The 21,646-nt window shown below is 39.4% G+C and overlaps 1 pseudogene; it reads right to left on the reverse strand.

Annotated features, from left to right (window-relative positions):
- Nucleotides 1-485: 485 nt before the first annotated feature.
- LOC133754039 (SRSF protein kinase 2-like) lies at nt 486-2,374 on the reverse strand (annotated as a pseudogene).
- Nucleotides 2,375-21,646: the final 19,272 nt, after the last annotated feature.

Below are 21,646 nucleotides of genomic sequence, written 5' to 3' on the forward strand. Positions count from 1 at the left end.
GCTGGACTGGAAGAGAAGCAACCAGGACTAGAACCCAGCACTCATATGGGATGCTGGCACCACAGGCAGAGGATTAACCAAGTGAGCCATGGTGCCAGACCCGATAATATCTTATGATTTTAATTTATAGAGTACTCAGCTAAAATATTTCTTCATAAATAGTTATAAAACCTGCCAAAACACAAATGGGAAAGTATTTTTTATTCAAGTAAATGACACCTGAATGTCACACAACACAGGAAACAATGCTTAGAGACCAGAAGAGAGTGGGCAATGAACTACTTAGCTGAAGACAAAAGACTACCCTTCCCCAGGATCACAGTGCACAAAAAGAAAAATCTTAAACAATAGTATCTCAAAGCAAAATAAAGGTCTGAGGATGAAGCCAGCTCACTTGCAATCCTGTTAAAGAATGAGAGTTATCATTTAGGTCCAATGTACTGGAAAGCATTTGCTAGCACAGGATGCTATATTTGTCAAATTAGCTAAGAATTCAACCATGGATGCCAAAGGCATTCACCAGCAGAGGCTTGCTTTTCTGGAACCATTTCTAACTTTGGGATCAGGAAATCTGTGAACTGTGCAGCATCTTCATGGAACCAGCCATACCCTTCCGCAAGTACATCAAACAGGCTCCAGGGCTTCAGCCTGCTGAATTGCCACAGTTCTCCATGCATGCCATACTCCAAATGACAGCAGGTGTACTGTAACCTGCACCTATCAAAACCTCTATGGACCTATAATACCATGTCTAGATGGCTTCTGTGAAGTTTTTATGCACCCAACAAGCATTTCCCAGCTTAACAATTTTTACTCTAATTTTATCTACTTTCCAAGGATCCAGAGGATCACCAACCAGTCAGCTGCCTGAGTTTTTGTTTTTGGCAAATCTCCAGTACGGGAGGCTGAAACAGTCCTGTTAGTGTCATGGGATGGGCTGCTTTCCTCTTGCTTGGTCAGTGTTGATTTCTTGGACAGCACAGAGCCACAGACCACAGGTTCTTAGGACCCTGAGTACAGGGAATTAGGAAACTCTGGAAGCTGTGACTCAGGAATTTTATGTTGCATTTGGCAATTTACCATTGAACTGTTCATAGGAGCTGCTCTATGTGTAATCACTTTCTGCATTTGGCTCATCAGGGTTATGCTTACTGGGATTTGGGCAGTCATCTTCAACATCTTCCTCCTCCTCCAGCTGCTGCTCCAGTGAGAAAGGTCCACTCTCTATACAGTTGGTTTTTGGGAATTCTATCCATGTGAGATATAGGTTTGCAAGTTCCTGTTCGACATCTTCATCTTTCTCAATGTTTCCTTTCTTGGCATCTTCTTTCTCGCTGCTGTCCTTTGCGGTCTCCTCCTCAGCAGCCTCCTCCAATTCTGCCACTTTTAGTTGCACTTCTTGGCAGTATTCACCATCTTGCTCATTGGAAGGTACAACTGAAGTGATGTTTTCTTCTATTAATTTCCTTTCAGCTCTGCACTCCAGTTCTTCTTTCTCCTGCAGGTGTTTCTCCAATAATATTGCCTGCCTCTCCTGCTTCTCTTTCAGCTTTTTCTTTGTTTTTTAGTCATTTTTCCTATAGGTTTTTGCTGTGGAGATGTACTTACTGCAGACCCTGAAGGAGGAGGAGCACCTGCTTTCTGCCATTCAGTGGACATGGCAGCCATTCTTCTCACATAGGAAACATCTACATCCATTAAAATGTTTTGTGGTTTTATGTCAGTGTGAATGATCTTGCATTTACTGTGCAGATAAACTAACCCTTAAAAGACCTGTCAAATGATACTGTTCACACAGCACACTGGGAGGCCTTGATAGTTGGACTTGATGATCCGTTGGAGGAGATGGTGGTCAAGCCCTTCAGATACTGTGTGGACATGCATTCCATTCATGTCTGAAATCTTGAAGCTGTCGATCAGCTGGACTACCATGTCTGGGTATCGCCGGGATCACTTTCTTGAACACATTTGAGGAATTTCATTTCATCCAAGGCTGTTTCTGTATAATCTTGGGCACTTCTACAAGTTTCATAGCAACAGATCTTTTCCAATGCATATCCCAACACAGGCAGACAGCAGAAAAGTGCCTCCCTCCAGGCTTCCTAATAACATAACAGCCATTGAAGAAGTCTCCAATTTTCACTGGATGACAGGCACCTTTGCAGTAGTCCACAGGGTCCTCTTGTTCCTCATCGTTTGAGCCCTTCCTCTGGCTTTGGGGTGTGGGGTCTGGCAGAGGTGGCGAAGGTGGTGGTGGTGGCAGCGGTCAAGGAAATAAAGGAGCTGTCTGCTGATGCTCCGGCTTTTTGGGATGTTTCTCTCTTTCCTGCTTCCATTTTCAAGCCTGAATGGCTAGCACTTTCCCAGAACTCATTGCTATGCAGTGCAAGCGGGGCAGCGGGCTTCATGGTGGTGGCAGCTGCGGAGGTCATGCAGGAGCTGAGGTTAGCCAAGGCAAGCCAGGCTGCAGCCTTCCCTCACTCTGCCAGTGGAGGAGGCAGAACTGTGCCTGCGCCTGAGCCTGCATCTGCGCTGCCGTCACCACAATGGCCACCACCGCTGCCGCTGCTCCAACCCTTTCAATTCTTTTGATGACAATGCATTTGATTACAAAATCATAATGGTGGCCAGCGCTGTGGCTCACTAGGCTAATCCTCCGCCTTGTGGCGCTGGCACACTGGGTTCTAGTCCCGGTCGGGGCACCGATTCTGTCCCGGTTGCCCCTCTTCCAGGCCAGCTCTCTGCTGTGGCCAGGGAGTGCAGTGGAGGATGGCCCAAGTCCTTGGGCCCTGCACCCCATGGGAGACCAGGAGAAGCACCTGGCTCCTGCCATCGGAACAGCACGGTGCGCCAGCCACAGCGCGCCTACCGCGGCGGCCATTGGGGAGTGAACCAACGGCAAAAGGAAGACCTTTCTTTCTCTCTCTCTCACTGTCCACTCTGCCTGTAATAATAATAATAATAATAATAATAATAATAATAATAATAATAATAAAAAATTTAAAAAAACCAAAATCATAATGGTGGCTTTATGAAATCACAATGGAAGTCTATGATATCACAATTGGTTATGTCACCACAATTGATTGTGATTTCAGAATTGTTGGTTTATGTTGTCATAATAGTTTTATAACTGTAGTTCATTATGACAGAGAAATGGTTTATAACATTTTTATAGGACTTTATGAGATCAGAATATTTGTATGGCAGCATAAAGGTTTCCTAACATCACAATTGATTATTACATCATAATGCTGCTTTATGATTCACAATTGATTATGATATACACTGGTGGTTTATGATGTAATTAAGTATGATGTCCAATGATAAATTTCTTACCTCATAGATTTTATGAATTCACAATTGATTATGTTATCACAGTGATAAATTTATGACAATGGTGGTTTATGATATCCCAGGTGATTATAAATCAGAAAGAATTTTATGATCTCACAATTGATCATTACCTGACAATACAATTTTAACCACCACAGTGGCCTTTTTTGTCACAAAATATTGGCTTATTGCATCATATGGTGTTTATGACACCACAATTTATTATAATATCATAGTTATAGTTTATGGCATAACAATTGATTATCATGACTCAGTAGTGTGTTTATGATGCCACTGTGCTTTGAGTGATTTCATGTGATGATGAAATAACAATGGCAGATTTTATCACGATCATGATTTATCACATTTCAATTGGTTACGATATCTGAAGGGTTTTTGCATCACAAGTGATTAAGACATAAGAATGATAGCTTAACACAATGTTTTATGACATCAAAATATATTTTCAAATCACAATGTTTTTTTTTTTAATTTTTTGACAGGCAGAGTGGACAGTCAGAGAGAGAGAGACAGAGAGAAAGGTCTTCCTTTGCTGTTGGTTCACCCTCCAATGGCCGGCGCGGTAGGCTCGCTGTGGCCGGCGCACCGCACTGATCAGATGGCAAGAGCCAGGTACTTCTCCTGGTCTCCCATGGGGTGCAGGGCCCAAGCACTTGGGCCATCCTCCACTGCACTCCCTGGCCACAGCAGAGAGCTGGCCTGGAAGAGGGGCAACCAGTTCAGAATCTGGTGCCCCGATCAGGACTAGAACCCAGTGTGCCGGCGCCGCAAGGCGGAGGATTAGCCTAGTGAGCCGCGGCGCTGGCCCAATCACAATGGTTTTTATATCACAATTATAACTTCATAATGCTAGTTTTACTACAATGTAATCATTGGTTTATGACTTCACAATAGTACATTAATAACTTCACAATACTGCTATATGATCTCACAATGGATTTCATGGAATCACAATAGATTATAAACTCACAATGGTGATATATGACAAGACAACCAATTATGATATCATAATATATCACAACTGATTATGATGTCACAATTGTGGGTTCATGATGCCACAGTGTATTTATGATTTTACTTGTGATTACTTGATTGTGACATCATAACAGTAGGTTTATGATATCACAATGGTTGGTTTATGGTGTCAAAATATCATTTTATTAAATCACAATGATTTCTTTGACATAATAATTAGTTATGATATGACAATGGAGTTTTATGAAATCACATCTATGACATCACAATGATATAGTAATGATATCACAAGGCATTTTATGTGTTTTCAATTGATTATGACATTATAATGGTAGGTTTTTATAATAGCATTGGTGGTTTATCATCATTATAATGTCATAAGGATTGATTATGAATTGGCAACTGTATCTTTTTTTTTGACAGGCAGAGAAAGATAGTGAGTGAGAGAGGCAGAGTGAAAGGTCCTCCCTCCATTGGATCACCCCCCAAATGGCTATTTAATGTTTTTGACAGGCAGAGTTAGCCAGTGAGAGAGACAGAGAGAAATGTCTTCCTTTTTCCGCTGGTTCACCCCTCAAGTGGCCACTCTGCTGGCATGTTGTGGATGGCATGCTGTGCTGATCTGAAGCCAGGAGCCAGGTGCTTCCTCCTTGTCTCCCATGCAGGTGCTTAGCCCAAGCACTTGGGCCATCCTCTACTGCCTTCCTGGGCCACAGCAGAGAGCTGGACTGGAACAGGAGCAACCTAAACAGAATCTGGCACCCCAACCAGGACTAGAACCCAGGGTGCCAGTGCTGGAGTCAGAGGATTATCCTAGTGAGTTGTGGCACCAGCCAACTAGGCTATACTGGTTTATGACATTACAATGGAATTATGATATCAAAATTGATCACATCATAATGGTTGTTTAAACATCACAATTGATTATGACATGTCATATGTCTTAGTGTTATTCCTTACTTGTACCTACTCAATAGTGGCTGAGCCTGGCTCATCTGGACTATCCATAGTAGATTTGGAGTCAAAGCTTGCAAATGCATTCTTAGAGATCACATTGGCACCTTGAAATCAGCCTTGGATGGGGATATTTACACCAAAGAAATGTCCCAGTGATGCATCCTAAGGCTTCCCTTGCTTCTAAGGGACTATTTTAAATGTATGTCACTGCTCTGGCATTTGACTTTGTTTCACTCTTAGGCCAATATTTTTCATCCCACAAAAAATATAGTTTCTTATCTCTGGTCATAGTCAAAAGCTGGTTTAAATTTCAATTTCTAAGCTAGTAGCAGAGTACTCATTTCTGTGTGTCTCCCAGGTTCAGAGCTTGTGCAGATGAAGAATTTCCAATGAACTTTTCAACTTGTTTCTTCACCCTCTTGTTAGAATCCTTTAGCATGATCTTTAGGAAAGAACCTTAGTTTAAGACAGTGAGTTCTGCAAGCACAATGCCTGGAAGATGGAGGGAACACTGGCTTCATTGGGAGAAGTATTTCTCTCCTGATTTCAGAAAACTATTGTTCTATTTAGCTATGTCTTTCTCTTTGAGGCTAAAATTTTATTCCAGAACTCATCCATACCCTGAAGAGACCAAGAATGTATTGAACACAAATACTAGGCTATGGCTTTGTCACCCAGCCAGAAAATAAGGCAAACAGAGTAAGGATATTTGGCTTTATCAATTTATGGATACCTTATCAGTAAAATAGGACAAAAGGAGGTGAATTTACAGAGTTTAGGCTGATTTGTTTATTTTTAATGTATTCTTCATTAGTATTTCTTTTTTCATTTTTTAAAATTTTATTTAAGCTACAGAAGTTTGATGTATTTCATATATACAGATTTAGGAACATAGTGATAGTTCCTTCATTCCCACCCATGCTCCAACTGTTCTTCCTCCTACCTCTAACATTCTCAATCTTAATTTTTATAAAGATCTACTTTCAGTTTACTTAATTACCATAAAGTTAACCCTACACACATAAAAGAATTCAACAAACAGTATGATGATACAAAGAGTGTTCCTCAACAGAATAGACCAAGACTGTAAATGATCATCAAATCTGAAAATTTCAATTTCAGTCCTATACATTACCATTTAGGTACTCTAATAGCTACCCTTGATCACAGAATATATGATGAATTTCTTTTGGGGGCTGACTTATTTCACTAAATATAATGGTTTCCAGTTTGATCCATTTTGTTGCAAAACCAGGATTTCATTTGTTTGCAGCTGATTAGTACTCCCTTAGTGTGTGTGTGTGTGTAAATACACACACCACAATTTCTTTATCCAGTCTTCAGTTGATGGACGTATGTTAGCTATTATGAATTGAGCAACAATGAACCAATGAACTTGGGGGTACAGTTAGGTCTTAAATGATGATTTCTTTTGCTTTGGGTAATTCTCAAGAGTGGGATGGACAGAACAAATGGTAGGTCCATGTTCAGATTTCTGTAATACCCCCATATGATCTTCTACAGTGGCTGCATCAATTTACATTAATACCAGCAGTTAATTAGGATACCTTTTCTTCACATCCCTGGAAATAGTTATTGTTATTGATTTCTGTATAAGATTCATTCTAATTGGGGTGAGTTGAAACTGCCTTGTCATTTTGATTTACAATTCCACAGTGGCTAGTGATCCTGAACATTTCTTTTCAAATGTCTGTTGGCCATTTAGTATTCACTCTTGAAAAATGCCTGTTCAAGTCCTTTGGCTATTTCATAACTGGATTCTTTGTTTTGTTTTTGTAGAATTTCTTGAGCTACTTATAGATTCTGGATATTAACCTTTATCAGATACATAGTTTACTAATATTTTCTCCCATTCTGTCTGTTGTCTCTTCACTTTGCTGCTTCTTTTGTAGTGCAGAAGCATCTCAGCTTGATGTAATCCCATTTCTCAATTTCAAATTTGCTTGCCTATAATTCTGGAGATTTTAAAAGAAGTCTTCTCCTATGTTTTCCCAATATTATTTAGTGATTTGATGGTATCAGGTCATAGATTTAGGTCTTTGATATATTTTCAGTGGATTTTTGTGTAATGTGTCAGGTAGGGGTCTTGTTTCATATTTTTGCATACGGTAATCCAGTTTTCCCGGCCTCATTTGTTGAATAGGCTGTGCTTGCTCCAGGGATTGATTTTAGTTCCATCATCAAAATTAAATGCATTTTAGATGCATGGACTGGTTTCTGGAGTTTCTATTCTGTTCCATTAGTCTACACATCTGTTTATGCCCGTATCAGGTTGTTTTGAATATAACTGCCCTGTAGTATGTCTTGAAATCTGGTATTGTGAGACCTTCCATTTGGTTTCTATCATATTATATTACTTTAGTATTCAGGATATCTTGTGTTTGTATATGAATTTTAGCATCATTTTTCCGGATAAGAGAATAATGTTATTGGCATATTGATAGCGATCATGTTCAATCTGTAAATTGTTTTCAGTAGTATGGACATACTGATGAAAGTAATTATTCCAATCCATAAACATTGATTTATTTTCCATTTTAATATATTCTACTTCTTTCTTTAATATTTTATAATTTTCATAGTAGAGAGCTTTGGCATCTTTGGTTAAATTTATTACAAAGTATTTAATTCTTTTTATAGCTATTGTGAATGGATTGATTTTAAAAGTTCTCTCTCAACATAGTATTGTCTGTGTATAAAAAGGCTATTGATTTTTGTATGTTAACTTTATACCCTGCCATTTTACATAACCTTTTTATGAGTTCCAATAGTCTCTTAGTGGAGTCTTTGGTTCCCCAATATATTGTGATATGGCATCTACAAGTACAGATAATATGACTTGCTCCTTTCCAATTTTTATCCCTTTGGATTCTTTTTCTTGCTTAGTGGCCCTGGCTCAATCAGACTATATCTAGAATCATGTCATCTGCAAATAGGAATAGTTTGCATTGCTTCTTTCAATTTCTACACTTTTGACTTCTTTTTCTTACCTAATGACTCTCACTAAAATTTCGAAGACTATATTGTTTAGCAATTTCTTGTCAGGTTGTGGATCTTAGTAGAAATGCTCCCAATTTTCCCCATTCAGTAAGTTCCTGGCAGAGGTTTTGCCTATACTCAATTTGCTTAAGATTTTCATCCTGAAAGGGTGTTGTATTTTATCAAATGCTTTCTCTGCATCTATTGAGGTATTCATATGGTTTTTGTTTTTCAGTGTATTAATGTGATGAATCACATTGATTGATTTGTGAAATGTTGAACCATCCATGCATACCATGGGTAAATCCCACTTGGTCCAGTGAATTATATTTCATGTGGGTTATTGTATTCAATTAGCTACTCTGTTGTTGAGGATTTTTGCAACTATGTTCAGCAGGGGTATAGGTCTGTAGTTCTCTATCTGTGTTGTATCTTTTTCAGATTTAGGAATTAATGTGATTCTGGCTACATAGAAAGAATTTGGGAAGATTTCCTCCCTTTCTGTGGCTTTGAACAGCTTGAGAAGACTTGGAGTTACTTTTTCTTTAATGTCTAGTAGAATTCAGCAGTGAAGCTATCTGCTCCTGGGCTCTTATTTGTTGTGAGTGTCTGTATTACTGATTCAGTTTCCATCTTGCTTTTTGGTCTGGTTAGGTTTTCTATATCTCCTGACTCAATTTTGACATATGGCAGGTATCCAGTAATCTACCTGTTTTGTTCTGAGTTGCCCAATTTTTTGACATACAGCTCTTTGTCTTAATTTCTGAAAAATTTTCAGTGGTAGCTGTTGTTTCATTACCTTTTTCTCTTCTAAATTTATTCAGTTGAGTCTTCTCCCTCTTTTTTTTGGGGGGGGGTTAGTTTGGCAAAAAGTGCATCACTTATATTTATTGCTTTTTAAAAAACTAAAAGCTTGTCCAGCACCATGGCTCACTTGTGCCTTTGAGAAATTCTATTATTTATGTTTGTATTCCATTTCTTGCATTTCATCAATCACATCATCTTCATATTCTAACATTGAAATGCTGTTGTGTTCCTTTGGCAGGTCATGATGTTTTCCTTATTCTTGTTTGTTGAATATCTGCATTTAATTTTAGGCATTTGGGGAGATACTTGTTGGTTTTTTTCTACTGATGCCTTTTTATTTGAACTATGCCTTTGTGACTTAATGGAATATCTGCAGTTTCAGTGAATACCAAAAGTTGTGTGTTGGAACAACACATCAGAAAGATCATCCACCCAGACCAAGTGGGATTTATCCCTGGTATGCAGGGATGGTTCAATGTTCGCAAATCAATTACTGTGATACATGACATTAACAAACTGCAGAAGAAATACCATATGATTATCTCAATAGATGCAGAGAGACTGGCACCACAGCTCACTAGGCTAATCCTCTGCCTGCAGTGCTGGCGCCCCGGATTCTAGTCCCACTCGGGGCACCAGATTCTGTCCCGTTGCTTCTCTACCAGTCCAGCTCTCTGCTGTGGCCAGGGAAGGCAGTGGAGGATGGCCTGAGTGCTTGGGCCCTGCACCCACATGGGAGACCAGGAGGAAGCACCTGGCTCCTGGCTTCAGATTGTTGTGGCACACCAGACGCAGTGCACTGGCCATAGTGGCCATATGGGGGGTGAACCAATGGAAGGAAGAGCTCTCTCTCTCACTGTCTAACTCTGTTTGTCAAAAATAATAATAATAAAAATAAAAAAATAGATGCAGAGAAAGCATTCTATAAAATACAACACCCTTTCATAATGAAAACTCTAAGCAAATTGGGTATAGAAGGAACATTCCTCATATAATCAAAGCAATTTATGAAAAACCCACAGCCAGCAACCTATTGAATCAGGAGAAGTTGGAAGCTTTTCCACTGAGATCTGGTACCAGACAAAGATGCCCACTCTCAGCACTTCTATTCAATATAGTTCTGGAAGTTTTAGCCAGAGCTATAAGGCAAGAACAAGTAATTAAAGGGAAGCAATCTTGTACAACAAAAGCAAATCCAGAGGCATCACAATACCAGACTTCAGGACATACTACAGGGCAGTCATAATCAAAACACTCTAGTACTGGTAAACAAACAGATGGATATACCAATGAACAGATTAGAGACTCCAGAAATCAATCCAAACATCTGCATGCAACTTATATTTGATAAAGGATCTAAAACCAATTCATGGAGCAAGTACAGTCTATTTAAAGGATGGTGATGGGAAAACTGGATTTCCACATGCAGAAGCATGAAGAAAGAACTGTACCTTTCACTTTACATAAAAATACACTCAACATGGATTAGTGATTTAAATCTACAACTTGACACCATCAAATTATCAGAGAACATTGGAGAAATCCTGCAAGATATAGGCACAGGCAAAGATTTCTTGGAAGAGACCCTGGAGGCACAGGCAGTCAAAGCCAAAATTAACTATTGGGATTGCATCAAATTGAGAAGTTTCTGTACTGCAAAAGAAACAGTCAATAAAATGAAGAGGCAACTGAGAGAAAAGGAAAAAAGTTGCAAATATGTAACAGATAAAGAATTAATAACCAGAATCTATAAAGAGATCAAGAAACTCCACAACAACAAAACAAACAACCCACTTAAGAAATGGGCCAAGGAACACAATACTTTTTGAAGGAAATCCAAATGGCCAAAAGACACATGAAAAATTATTCAGGATCACTAGCCATCAAGGAAATGCAAATCAAAACCACAATGAGGTTTCACCTCACCCCAGTTAGAATGCCTCACATACAGAAATCTACCAACAACAGATGCTTGCGACGATGTGGAGAAAAAGGAACATTAACCCACTGTTGGTGGGAATGCAAATTAGTAAAGCCACTATGGAAGTCAGTTTGGAGTTTCCTCAGAATCCTGAATATAACACAACCACACAACCCAGCCATCCCATTCCTTGGAATTTATCCAAAGGAAATTAAATTGGCAAACAAAAAAGCTGTCTGCACCTTAGTGTTTATTGCAGCTCAATTCACAATATCCAAGACCTGGAATCTACCTAAATGCCCATCAACAGTAGACTGTATAAAGAAATTATAGGATATGTACTCTATAGAATACTATACAGCCATAAAAACAATGAAATCCAGTCATTTCCAACAAAATGGAGAATCTGGAATGCATCACGCTGAGTGAAATAAGCCAATCCCAAAGGGACAAATATCATATGTTCTCCCTGATTGGTGGCAACTAACTGAGCACCAAAAAGGAAACTTGTTGAAGTGAAATAGACACTGTGAGAAACACTGACTTGATAGGTCTGGGTACTGACTTTTGATGAACAACTTAATACTTTATCACTTTTAGTATTTTTTCTGGTCTACTTAATACTATTGCTTGTACTCTGTATTTAACACACAATTATTTGTAGGTGTTTGAATTTAACTGAAAAGTAATACCTGTTAAATATAAGAATGGGAATAATAGAGGGTGGAGATGTACAATTTGGGACATGCTCAATCAGACTTGCCCCAAACGGTAGAGTTATAAATGTGCCAGGGGATTCCAATTCAATCCCATGAAGGTGGCATGTGCCAATACCATATCACTAGTCAAAGTAATCAGTTTCAGCTCACAATTGATAATAATGATTGGATTAAGAGTCAAAGGGATCACATAAACAAGACTAGTGTCTTTTAATGCTAACTGATTGAATTAAAAAGGAGAGAATGACCCAACATGGGAAGCGAGATATGCAGCAGACTCATAGAATGGCAGGTGTCCTAAACAGCACTCTGGCCTCAGAATCAGCCCTTAAAGTATTCAGAACCAACTGAAGAGCCCATGAGAGTATTTTAGGCATGGAAAGCCAAGACACTCTGGCCAAAAAAAAAAAAAAAAAAACAACAAAAAAACCCTGAGTAAAAATCTCCACAAGTGAGATCCCAGTGGAAAGAACAGGCCATCAAAGAAGGAGGTACCTTTCTCTGAAGGGAGGAGAGAACTTACACTTTGACTATAACCTTTTCTAAATAACATCAGAGTTGGAGACCTCAAAAGGCTCCCATAGCCTTGGCAACTCATGACAAGAACCTAGGGTGATTACTGATGCCATAAACAAGTGTGTCAATTTGTTAAGTCAACATCAGGAGTCACTGTGCACTTACTCCTCATAAACGGTCTCTGCCCTTAATGCATTGTACAATGTGAATTAATGCTATAACTAGTACCAAACAGTACTTTACACTTTGTGTTTCTGTGTGGGTGCAAAGTGTTGAAATCTTTACTTAATATATACTAAATTGATCTTCTGTATATAAAGAGAATTGAAAATGAATCTTGATGTGAATGGAATGGGAGAGGGAGTGGGAGATGGGAGGGTTTCAGGTAGGAGGGAATTTATGGGGGGGGAAGCCACTCTAACCCAAAAGCTCTACTTTGGAAATTTATATTTTTTAATTAAAATTTTTAAAAATAGGATACATGCTTTCAACAGCTTGAATTAGAACATCTTCTTGAGTCTTATCTTTCTTTTTTATTTTTTATTTTTGATTTAGTGAATATAAATTTCCAAAGTACAGCTTATGGATTACAAAGGCTCCTCCACACACAACTACCCCCCACCTGCAACCCTCCCCTTTCCCACTCACTCTCCCCTTCCATTCCCATCAAGATACATTTTAAATTCTCTTTATATATAGAAAATCAGTTTAGTATATATATATATATATATAGATTTCAACAGTTTGTCCTCCCATAGCAACACAAAGTGAAAAAATACTGTTAGAGTACTAGATTTTTTTTAAAAAAAAAGATTGATTATTTTTCTATGTAATTTCCAATTTAAAACCAAGGGTGTTTTTTTTTCTCATTTTCAATTATCTTTATATACAGAAGATCGCTTCAGTATAGACTAAGTAAAGATTTCATCAGTTTGCACCCACACATAACCACAAAGTGTAAAAATACTGTTTCAGTACTAGCTATATCATTACTTCACCTTTGACAACCTATTAAGGACAGATCCCACATGGGACGTAAGTACACAGTGACTCCTGATGTTGATTTAACAATTTAACACTCTTGTTTATGGCATCAGTAATCTCCCTAGGCTCTAGCCATGAGTTGCCGAGGCTATGGAAACCTTTAAGTTTCGCCAACTTCGATCCTATTCTGACCAGGCCATAGTCAAAGTGGAAGTTCTCTCCTCCCTTCAGAGAAAGGTACCTCCCACTTTGATGGCCCTGTTCTTTCCACTGGGATCACACTCGCTGAGATCCTTAATTTAGGTCTTCTTCTTCATCTTTTTTTTTCCCCAGTGTGTCTTGGCTTTCCATGCCTACAATACTTTCATAGGCTCTTCAGCCAGATCCAATTGCCTTAAGGGCTGATTCTGAGGCCAGAGTGCTATTTAGAACATCTGTCATTCTATGAGTCTGCTGTGTATCCTGCTTAGCATGTTGGATCCTTCTCTCCCTTTTTTTTTAATCAGTTAGTATTAGCAGACATTAATCTTGTTTGTGTGATTCCTTTGACTCTCAGGCCTATCAGATTGATCAGTTGTGGACTGAAATTGATCACCTGGTCTGGTGAGATGGCATTGATACATGCCTCCTTGATGGGATTGTATCGGAATCCCCTGGAACTTTTCTAACTTCATCATTTGGGGCAAATCCAGTTGAGCATGTTGCCTGTTATACATCACCTCCCTCTCCTTTATCATTCTTACATTTAACCGGGATCACTTTTCAGTTAAGATTTAGACACCTCAGAATAATTGTGTGTTGATTACAGAGTTTACAAAAAATACTAAAATGGATAAAGTGTTACATTGTACATCTACAGTCAGCACTGTAGCTGATCAAGTCACTGTTTCTCATAGTGTCCATTACACTTCCACAGGTTACCCAATGGTTCTCAGTTAGTTGTCGCCGATCAGGGAAAACAAATGATATTTGTTTCTTTGGGAATGGCTTAATTCACTTAGCATGATGCTTTCCAGATGGCTACATTTTGTTGCAAATGATTGGGTTTCATTATTTTTGACTGCTATATAGTATTCCATAGAGTACATGTCCCATAGTTTCTTTATCCAGTCTACTGTTGATGGGCATTTGGGTTGGTTCCAGGTCTTAGCTATTGTGAATTGAGCTGCAATAAACATTAATGTGCAGATGGCTTTTTTGTTTGCCAATTTAATTTCTTTTGGGTAAATTCCAAGGAGTGGGATGGCTGGGTTGAATGGTAGGGTTATATTCAGGTTTCTGAGGAATCTCCAGACTGACTTCCATAGTGGCTTAACCAGTTTACATTCCCACCAACAATGGGTTAGTGTCCCTTTTTCCCCACATCCTCTCTAGCAACTATTGTTGGTTGATTTCTGAATGTGAGCTATTCTAACTGGGGTGAGGTGAAACATCATTGTGGTTTTGATTTGCATTTCCCTGATGGCTAGTGATCCTGAACATTTTTTCACCTGTCTGTTGGCCATTTGTATTTCCTCTTTTTAAAAATGTCTGTTGAGGTCTTTGGCCCATCTCTTAAGTGGATTGTTTGTTTTGATGTTGTGGAGTTTCTTGATTTCTTTGTAGATTCTGGTTATCAACCCTTTATCTGTTGCATAGTTTGAAAATATTTTTTTCCCATTCTGTTGGTTTCCTATTCACTTTCCTGAGTGTTTCTTTTGCAGTACAGAAACTTCTCAGTTTGATGCAATCCCAATAGTTAATTTTGGCTTTGACTGCCTGTGCTCCCGGGGTATTTTCCAGAAGTCTTTACCTGTGCCTATATCTTGCAGGATTTCTCCAATGCTCTCTAATAATTTGATGGTGTCTGGTCATAGATTTAAGTTTTTGATCCAAGTTGAGTGAATTTTTGTGTAAGGTGAAAGGTAGGGTTCTTTCTTCATGCTTCTGCACGTGGAAATCCAATTTTCTCAGCACCATTTATTTAATAGACTGTCCTTACTCTAGGGATTGGTGTTGGATCCTTGATCAAATATGAGTTGTCTGTAGATGTTTGGGTTGATTTCTGGTGTTTCTATTCTGTTCCATTGGTCTATCCATCTGCTTCTATACCAGTACTATGCTGTTTTGATTACTACTACTATGTCCTGAAATCTGGCATTGTGATGCCTCTGGCTTTGTTTTTGTCGTATAAGATTGCTTTAGCTATTCAAGGTCTCCTGTGTCTCCATTTGAATTTCAGGATCATTTTTTCCAGATCTGAGAAGTATGTCTTTGGTGTCTTGATTGGTATTGCATTGAATGTATAAATTGTTTTTGGGAGAATGGACATTTTGATATTGATTCTTCCAATCCATGAGCATGGAAGATTTCTCCATTTTTTTGGTATCCTCTTCTATTTCTTTCTGTAAGGTTTTGTAGTTTTCATTGTAGAGATCTTCAACATCCTTGGTTCAGTTTATTCCAAGGTATTTGATTGTTTTTGTAGCTATTGTGAATGGGATTGATCTTAGAAGTTCTTTCTCAGCTGTGGCATTGTCTGTGTATACATAGGCTGTTGATTTTTGTGCATTGATTTTATATCCCACTACTTTGCCAAGCTCTTCTATGAGTTCCAATAGTCTCAGTAGAGTTCTTTGGGTCCCCTAAATAAAGAGTCATATCATCTGCAAAGAGGGATAGTTTGAGTTCTTCCTTCCCGATTTGTATCCCTTTAATTTCTTTTTCTTGCCTAATAGCTCTGGCTAAGGCTTCCAGAACTATATTGAAGAGCAGTGGTGAGAGTAAGCATCACTGTCTGGTACCATATCTCAGTGAAAAAGCTTCTAACTTTTCCCCGTTTAATAGGATGTTGGCCGTGGGTTTTTCATAAATTGCTTTGATTGTATTGAGGAATGTCCCTTCCATACCCAGTTTGCTTAGAGTTTTCCTCATGAAAGGGTGTTGTATTTTATCAAATGCTTTCTCTGCGTCTATTGAGAGAATCATATGGTTTTTCTTCTGCAGTCTTTAATGTGGTGTATCACGTTGATTGTTTTGCGAACATTGAACCATCCCTGCATACCAGAGATAAATCCCACTTGGTCTGGGTGGATGATCTTTCTAATGTGATGTGGCATTCTACTGGCCAGAATTTTATTGAGGACTTTTGCTTCTATGTTCATCAGGGATATTGGTCTCTAATTCTCTTTCAATGCTGCATCTTTTTCCAGCTTAGGAATTAAGGTGATGCTGGCTTCATAGAAAGAATTTGGGAGGATTCCCTCTTTTTCTATTGCCCTGAATAGTTTGAGGAGTATTGGGGTTAGTTCTTCTTTAAATGTCTGGTAGAATTCAGCTGTAATTCCATCTGGTCCTGGGCTTTTCTTTGTTGGGAGGGCCTTTATTACTGATTCAATTTCTGTCTAGTTATGGGTAAGTTTAGGTTATCTATGTCTTCCTGTTTCAATGTAGGTAGGTTGTATGTGTCCAGGAATCTATCAATTTCTGATAGATTTCCCTGTTTGCTGGTATACAAGTCCTTGTAGTAATTTCTGATGATTCTTTTTATTTCTGTGGTGTCTGTGGTGATGTTTCCTTTTTCATCTCTGATCCTATTGATTTGGGTCTTTTCTTTTTTTAGTTAGTTGGGCCAATGGGGTGTCAATTTTGTTTATTTTTCAAAAAACTAGCTCCTTGTTTGACTGATTTTTTGTAATGTTTTTTTTGGATTCAATCCTGTTGATTTCTTCTCTGATTTTAATTATTTCTCTTCTCCTACTAGCTTTGGGTCTGGTTTGCTGCTGATTTTCTAGATCCTTCAGATGACTTGAAAGCTCATCTATTTGGTGCCTTTCCAATCTCTCCTTTTGCTATATCCCATCGGTTTTGGTATGATGTGCTGTTATCCTCATTTATTTCCAAAAAATTTTTGATTTCTCTTTTAATTTCTTCTATGACCCATTGTTCATTCAGGAGCATGTTGTTCAACCTCCATGTGTTTGTACATGCTCTACAGATGCCAAGTTGCTAATTTCCAACTTCATTCCTTTGTGGTCTGAGAAGCTGCATGGTATGATTCTAATTCTTTTGAATTTGCTGAGACTTGCTTTATGGCCTAGTATGTGGTCAATCCTAGAGAAGGTTCCATGTACTGCTGAGAAGAATGTAAAGTCCTTAGATGTAGGATGAAATGTTCTGTAGATATCTGTTAGATCCATTTGGGCTATAGTGTCATTTAAATCTATTGTCTCCTTGTTGATCTTCTGTCCTGTTGATCTGTTTATCTCTGAGAGTGGAGTATTGAAGTCCCCCAGTACTATTATATTGGGGTCTAAGTCTCCCTTTAAGTCCCTTAAAAAGTCATTTAAATAAACTGGTGCCCTGTAATTAGGTGCATATACGTTGATAATCATTATATCTTCCTGTTGAATGGATCCCTTAATCATTATATAGTGCCCCTCTTTGTCTCTCCTAATAGTTTTTTTGTGGTAAAGTTTATGTTGTCCGATATTAAGATGGCTACGCCTGCTCTTTTTTCATTTCTGTTGGCATGGTATAACTTTTTCCAGCCTTTCACTTTCAGTCTGTATGCATCTTTGTTAGAAAGATGTGTTTCTTGTAAGCAGCAGATAGATGGGTTTTGTTCTTTAACCCAATCAGCCACTCGGTGTCTTTTAACTGGATTATTCAGGCCTTTGACATTTAATGTGACTATAGATAAGTAGTAACTTTGCCCTATCATTTTTGGGTTTCCTGTGATCTTTTGCTGTGAGGTTTCCTTCCTTTACCTTCTTTCATATTGGTGACCGCATTTCTGTGTTTCTGCATGTATCACATCTTTAAGCATCTTTTGCAGGGCTGGATGAGTGGTGACGAATACTTTTAATTTCTGTTTGCTGTGAAAGGTCTTTCTTTCACCTTCATTCACAAATGAGAGCTTTGCAGGATATAATATTCTGGGCTGGCAGTTTTTCTCTTAGTACCTGGGGTATGTCTCACCATTTCCTCCTTGCTTGTAAGGTTTCTGATGAGAAGTCAGCTGTGAGTCTAATTGGGGATCCTCTGAGAGTAATCTGGCATTTCTCTCTTGCACATTTTTAGATCTTTTCTTTATGTTTCACTGTGGTGAGTTTAATTACAATGTGTCGTGGTGAGGATCTCTTTTGGTCATGTTTATTAGGGGTCTGTAAGCTTCCTGTACTAGGATGTCTCTGTCCTTCTCCAAACCTGGGAAATTTTCTGCTAGTATCTCACTAAAATGACCTTCTAATCCTTTCTCCCTCTCCATGCTTTCAGGAACTCCTACGACCCGAATGTTTGGTTTTTTAATAGTATCCTGTAGATTCCCGACAATATTTTTTAGATTTCTAATTTCCTCTTCTTTTCTTTGGTTTGCCTGTTTCCTTTCCTGTTCTCTGTCTTCTAATTCCAATATTCTCTCTTCTGCTTTGCCCATTCTGTTTTTAAGGCTCTCTAATGTGTTTGTTATTTGATCTATTGAATTCTTCATTTCATCATGGTTTCTCGTCACTATCACTATTTCTTGTTCTACTAGTTGTTTCATTTCATTTTGATTCCTCCTTAATATTTCATTTTTGTGAGAGAGATTTTCTATCTTGTCCATTAAGGATTTCTGTAGTTCAAGAATTTGTTTTTGAGAGCTTCTTAATGTTCTTATCAATTTTTTGAGATCTGCTTCTTGCATTTCTTCTATCTCATCATTTTCATAATCTTGAATTGGGGTTTCTTTTTCATTTGGGAGCATTATAGTGTCTTCCTTGCTCTTGTTGCCTTGGTTTCTCCATTTGTTTGGCATCTTGAGGTGTGGCCAAAGAGCTCTGGTTCTTCAGTGTTGCCTAGGCTAAGGAGTTTGTTTTACTTAAAAGTGGTCCCTGCTCTTTGTCTTTATGGGGTTTGTAAGGAGAGTGCAGAGAGAGGCCAGTGTCCCAGCTGGTTCCTCTTTTTTTTTCTTTTTTTTTCTTCTAGTCAGCCTGGTGTAGCTCCCCCTCCCCACCGTGTGTGCTCTGACCACAGTCGAACAGTCACGGCCAATGTCTCCGGTTACCTTTGCTTCCAGTGCCAGGACTCAAATTCTGTGGGTGGGCCGTGTCCATGTCAAGCCTCCATGCTGGTCAGGTCAGGTCGGTGCGGTGCAGCGCGGCTCCGTGTGGCTCGGCAGGGCTCAGCGCGGTGTGGCAGTGGGCCACCTTACTCTCCCAGTAGGTCCTCCATGTCGCATCCACTAGATCCGGAAGTGTTTCCTCTGCAGTTTTTTCCTCTGAGACTCTTCTTCAGGGTACAGTAACTCCACCCTTGTTAAAATTTCTTTTCCCAAACTGTTGTGTGCGCCCTCAATCTTCCACCATCTTGGCTCCGCCCCGCTAGTCTGCTTTTTAAAAAAAAATTTTTTTTTTGACAGGCAGAGTGGATAGTGAGAAAGACAGAGAGAAAGATCTTCCTTTGCCATTGGTTCAACCTCCAGTGGCCACCGCGGCCAGCGCCGAGTCTTATCTTTCTGTTGAAATGATTATTGGATGCAACACTGACATCACTGCCTAGGGTTTGCAATATGCTTAGTGTCTTGATCTGTCAGGGCTAGTGGCCCTGGCCCGACATGAGATGCAGCAGGCTGAGGCCGTCCCTTATCTAATCCTGTTTCCTGTGCTTATTGTTCTGAAGGCACAAGACACATTCCTGCAGGCAGGATGTGACTTCTGATGAAGGTGTATGATGTTCTTTGCTCTATCAGCAGAGCTTGTACCCTGATCATTGCTACCTTGTAAACTTTCTCTGTTCCTGTGCTATGCATGATTGCACACAATGAATGTTATCTGTATGGGCCCTGGGGGATATATCCTTGTGTTTCTTGGTGCTCGCGGCTGGAGACTGAAGGGTTTCCTTAGGGAGACTGCCTCCAGTCCCTCATTGCCAGGCCCCCTACTTTGGCTTGGAACGCGATGAGGCAATAAACGTGGTGATGAATTGACTGAGTGCTGCGTGTCTCTGTGTGGGTTGTCGGGTGGCCTCCGACAGCTGGTGCCGTGACTCAGATTCATCTCATCCACAGGTAAGCCCCTGTAAGAGGGAAGGCTGCGGCGGTAGTTGGCTGTAGGGATTAAAAGGGAGGCACATAAGCAGGAGTAGGGCGTGGCAGACTAGGGCTTGCCCAGGGAGCCTCTCCAATTGCCCATGGGGAATATACAGTCACATCTAAATGTGACAAGGATATAAAGGCCTTGTGTAAAAGCTCAGGGACGCCGGTTGCAGGAGAAAGGAGGGAGCAATTAGTGCATGTAGTACTTGAAAGACAAAAAATTTCTCAGGAGCCCCTCTAAGCCATAACTATGGAAAATGCGCATTTAAAGAAACAAAGCAAGCACTGTCAACGTGTCCGGACTACCCATTCTATTTTTGTATTATGTACTAACTCTACCCTATAATTGATAGGAATTCTTGGGCAGATTATGCGTGGTTTTCTTTACAAAAAATATGTAAATCAAAATATGCCCCAAATAGTTAAGATTGCACAAACCTACAAAAATGTAACAATTACAGATAGTAAGAGGCTGCTATCATTATGGCTAAATGGTTAACCAGCGTGTTCCATCCGCTGAAAAATTTGTTGTCTTATCAAAAAGAGATGTTACAAATATTTAATAAAACCTGAATCACTAATTTCAGAGTAATGCAAAATGTTAGCACATTTGTTAATTGGACTGTGTGCGCCTCAACATGTCTGTTTAACAAGTAACAATGCCTCAGATCTCCATGCCATGGGATTGTCTAGCCAGTTCTCAGGCTGTCTGCAGCAGCTTGAGTTGTTGTATTGGAATGGTACTGTTTTTTATGTCCCTGACATGGGTGCCCAAGAAGCTAATTCTCCCTCAGTTATGTTTCAATTTACCCTTAAAACACATTGAGTATTATTGTGTTTAATTGCTGGATATATACTTGTATGAAAAATTTGTATTGTATTCTTATAATGTGTTACTTATATCTACCTCTCAATGCAGCCCTAGGGCCAAATGTAAGGACAAATTTTTGGAATAAAGAGGCTTGTATCTAGGTTCAGCTCTGGTGGACAAGTAACTTTGTTGCCAAATGACCTTCTCCTGCTCCTTGGGAGCCTGGCCAGTTCCTGGGGAGGAGGATAAAGGAATGTTTCTGATAAACAGGTAGGCATGCTTCGTGTCTTGGCTCTCTGGCCAAGATCCGGGACGGGACGCACTGCTTGCCTAAAATCTTGGCAATGAGCCACCTTTGTCCTTGGAGGCTTTAAGAGGGAGCCAGAACAAGCCTCTGCTACTGCTGCTTCATCCCAGAGGAACACACAGTCAAGCTAAATGTTAAACATGCCTGTAATAATTACTAATAATGTCTGATTCTCAGTATGGATTCTTTTCCGGTGCTTTGTTAAGATTGCCTAGTGATGCCCACAACACTATAAATT

The sequence above is a fragment of the Lepus europaeus genome, chromosome Y, assembly GCF_033115175.1.
Source record: "Lepus europaeus isolate LE1 chromosome Y, mLepTim1.pri, whole genome shotgun sequence".
NCBI classification, from domain to species: Eukaryota; Metazoa; Chordata; class Mammalia; order Lagomorpha; family Leporidae; genus Lepus; species Lepus europaeus.